Genomic DNA, 4,091 nt, shown 5'->3' on the forward strand with positions numbered 1-4,091 from the left:
CTGGGCTGTAGACTGACCAGGGTTGGTTTTGTTTTTAACAGGCCCAGCCCATGACGACAACGGGGCACAAAGATCCAGCAGGTATCTACTGGCCTCTGGCCCGCCAGTGTTAGTTATATTTTGTCTTACAACATCCGCAGGCAGTTTTGTTACTGAATCAAACACACAACCCAGTTCTATTTTCCTCTTGAAACGCATGTCCTACATCCGTTTTCTAATCTCTACCTATAGTTTTACTAGTTCATATACACGTATCATTATATTGAAAACACATAAAATTCCCTTTTCATATTTACATCCTTATTTTTGTTGTTTTTTCCCACCCAGCGCTGATTTTTTACCACTGGTTTTCCCTTAAACCAACTCAATTGTCCCACGTCTTATTTGCTTACAAAAACAAAACGATTTTTTTGGCAAATCAATAAGTTCTTAAAAAAATGTTTATCATTTCGGGATTACAACAATTTGGACTCCACCGAAATATGCAAAATAAGGTTGAACTTTTTGACCATGGTCCTGGGTAGAAAATGGGCTGTAATAAATTACTTAAGAATTAGCAAATGGGCTACAGACTGTAGAAAATAGCAAATGGGCTGCAAATTGTAAAAAATAGCAAATGGGCTTTATGTTGTCTGCCACAGATTTGGAAGCTGACTTGTGGGCCTACTAAGTTCATGCGTACACAAGGTTTCTTAAAAAAGAAACTTAGTCAACAATCGACTCTACCAGTGTCAGACCATTAGATGTCAATCTAACGGCAATCGTGCTTCTTCAGTCTCTGATCTTCCTTCCCCAGCCGCCCAAACCAGCACCGTCGGAACCGCCTGCTCCCGCCTCCCGTGGCCGGCAGTGCTGCCGGGCAGGCCTCACGACCCCATCATACTCGCATCCCTGGCCTATCTATCCCTCTACTCACCCACACCTCCTGTTATTTTCCGGCGTCGGCAGCCGAACCAGTCAACCCTCGTACTCTCCACCGCGTGGGCAGCCACTGCCGGATCTTCGCCGGCTCCCTGTCGTTCCCTTCGAGGCCTCACCGTAGTCCACCGCCCTGGTGCTCTCGGTGCGACGTGGTCAAGGATGTCCATCCAACGGCCGTAGTGCTTCTTCAACCTCTGGTCTTCTTGCCCCAGCCGCCCAAAGCAGCACCGGTCGTGCCGCATGCTCCTGCCTCCCGTGGCCTGCTGTGCTGCCGCTGAGGCCTCACTGACCCCATACTACTCCCACTGCTGGCCAGGCCATCCCTCTACTCACACACTCCTCCTGTTATTCTGCAGCGACGCAGCCTCACACCGCAGCCGAACCAGTGAACCCTCATACTCCTCTCCGCCTGGGCATCCACTGTCGCGTCTTCCCCGGATCCACGTCGTCCCCTTCCTAGGCCTCGCCGTCGTTCACCGTCCTGGTGCTCTTGGCGCGGCGTGGTCAATGTGGTCAACGACCGACTTCCATCGGAAGAGTACTGTACGTGGAGAGGCTGACAGCTGGGTCCACGGTAGCTGCAAGGAAGTGCCTCCTTATTACACGCAAAATAATTATTCCTCCACCTGACAGCAGGGACCCACCGGACGGGCCACCAGTATTTCATGGAAAAAACGTTTCCCCCCTGACTGTTGTGACCCCCAGACGGGCCACCGTATTTCGCGAAAAAAAATGTTTGCCCCTGACTGCTGGGACCCACCGGACGGACCACCGTATTTCGCGAAAAAAACATTCCCCCCGCTGTCAGCTCGGACCCACCGGAAGTGCCCCCTTATTATGCACAGAAAAATGAATAATCCCCCTGCTAGCTGGGACCCACCATGGTGGGAGGCTGACTTGTGGGCCTACTAAGTTGATGGGGACATAGGGCTTTGTCAACTTAGTCAATATGAACGATTCTAGCTCCATTGACCGTACGATGTCCATCCAACGACCGTCGTACTTCTTCAATCTCTGCTCTTCCTGCTCCAGCCATTCAAACAAGCGCCAGCGGGACTGCCTGCTCCCTCCTCCCACACGGCCACACCTGCTGTTATTCTCCGGCGAGGGAGACGAACCAGTAAACCCTCGTACAGTCGTACTCCCCTCCGCGTGGGAAACAACTGTCGAGTCTTCCCTGCCTCCGTGCCGTTCCCTTCCTAGGCCTCGCCGTCGTCCATCGCCCTAGTGCTCTCGGCGCGGCGTGGTCAACGTGCTCAAGGAACGGCTTCCATCGGACGTGGACTGTACGTGGAGAGGCTGACAGCTGGGTCCACGGCCGCAACAAGGAAGTGTCTCATTATTACGCGCAAAATAATTATTCCTCCACCTGACATCTGGGACCCACCGGAAGGGCTTCTGTATTTTGCGAAAAAAACATGCCCCCAGCTAACATGTCGGACCCACCAGCTATCTTCGCACGCAAGGAAGTGCCTCCTTATTATGCACAAAAAAATGAATACTCCCCCTGCCAGCTGGAACCCAGCATAGTGGGAGGCTGACTTGTGGGCCTACCAAGTTGACGGGGACGGAGGGCTTTGTCAACTTAGTCAATATGAACGATTCTAGCTCCTGTTACCGTATGATGTTCATCCAACGGCCGTAGTTCTTGTTCAACCTCTGGTCTTCTTGCTCCAGCCGCCCAAACCAGCGCCGGTTGTGCCGTGTGCTCCTGCCTCCCGTGGCCGGTTGTGATGCCGCGGAGGCCTCACCGCCCCCTACTACTCCCACTGTTGTCCAGGCAATCCCTCTACTCACCCACACCCCCTGTTATTCTGCGGCGACAGCAGCCTCACACCGCAGTCAAACCAGTGAACCCTCGTACTCCTCTTCGCATGGGCATCCACTGCTGCGTCTTCCCCGGCTCCGAGTCGTCCCCTTCCTAGGCCTCGCCGTCGTCCACCGTCGTGGTGCTCTCGGCACGGCATGGTCAACGTGGTCAAGGAATGACTTCCATCGGACATGGACTGTACGTGGAGAGGCTGACAGCTGGGTCCACGGCCGCCGCAAGGAAGTGCCTCCTTATTACGCGCAAAATAATGATTCCTCCACCTGACAGTGGGGACCCACCGGACGGGCCATCGTATTTCACGAAAAAACGATTCGCCGCCTGACTGCTGGGACCCACCAGCTACATCTTCGCACGCAAGGAAGTGCGTCCGGGCAAAAAAACGATTCGCCCCCCTGACTGCTGGGACCCACCAGCTACATCTTCGCACGCAAGGAAGTGCCTGACAGTCGGGACCCACCTGGTCGAAGCGTACGTAGCATTGTCATTCTGGTCGCGAATGTGTACGTACATAGTGGTCGATGTAGAGCCGCGCACGTGTCGTAGATATAGAGGCGCGCACGTGTCGTAGTAGAGGCGCGCACGTAGCATGTACACGTACGTACAACGGCGAGGGTGCAAGAAAGAAAATACGGCCACGTACATACATACGGGCAGGGTCTCTCACGCCTATCGCGCATACGTACATGGCTGGGTCGGAACAGAGAAATAGCGTCATCGTCGTGTTCATGGGGAGCCAACCGGCTGGGTCGGAACGGAATGCGTGGTCGTGTTCATCGGGAGGGCTTGGACGGAACAGGCGATGGAAACGAGGCCTGGCGTACCGCACAACGGAGGAAACGGCCTTGTGTTCGACCGGCCACGTTCGAAACGGGGTCCTGTTGATCGGGAGGGGCCTGGCGTATCGCAAAACGGAGGAAACGGACCTCCTACAGTCGAAACGGGGGTCCTGTTGATCGGGAGGGGTGTGGCGTACCGCAAAACGGACGAAACAGACCTCCTCCGGTCGAAACGGGGGTCCTGTTCATCGGGAGGGGTGTGGCGTACCGCAAAACGGATGAAACGGACTTGTGTTGGAGCGCTACGGTCAAAATGGGGGGGGAGGGGTGTGGCGTACCGCAAAACGGGACTTCACGGGATACTGTTAATCTCCACCGTCGACCTCCTCCAGCCTCCATGGGCTCCTGTTCATCCATCCTCCACCGCGCGCTACTCCATCGGCTACTGTTCAACCACCCCTCCACGGACACCCCTCCACCGTCTACTGTTCATCCAGCCCTCCACACCACGGGGTCCTGTTCAACCACCCCTCCACGGCCACCCCTCCACCATCTACTGTTCA

The sequence above is a fragment of the Triticum dicoccoides genome, chromosome 5B (assembly GCF_002162155.2).
Source record: "Triticum dicoccoides isolate Atlit2015 ecotype Zavitan chromosome 5B, WEW_v2.0, whole genome shotgun sequence".
Lineage (NCBI taxonomy): Eukaryota > Viridiplantae > Streptophyta > Magnoliopsida > Poales > Poaceae > Triticum > Triticum dicoccoides.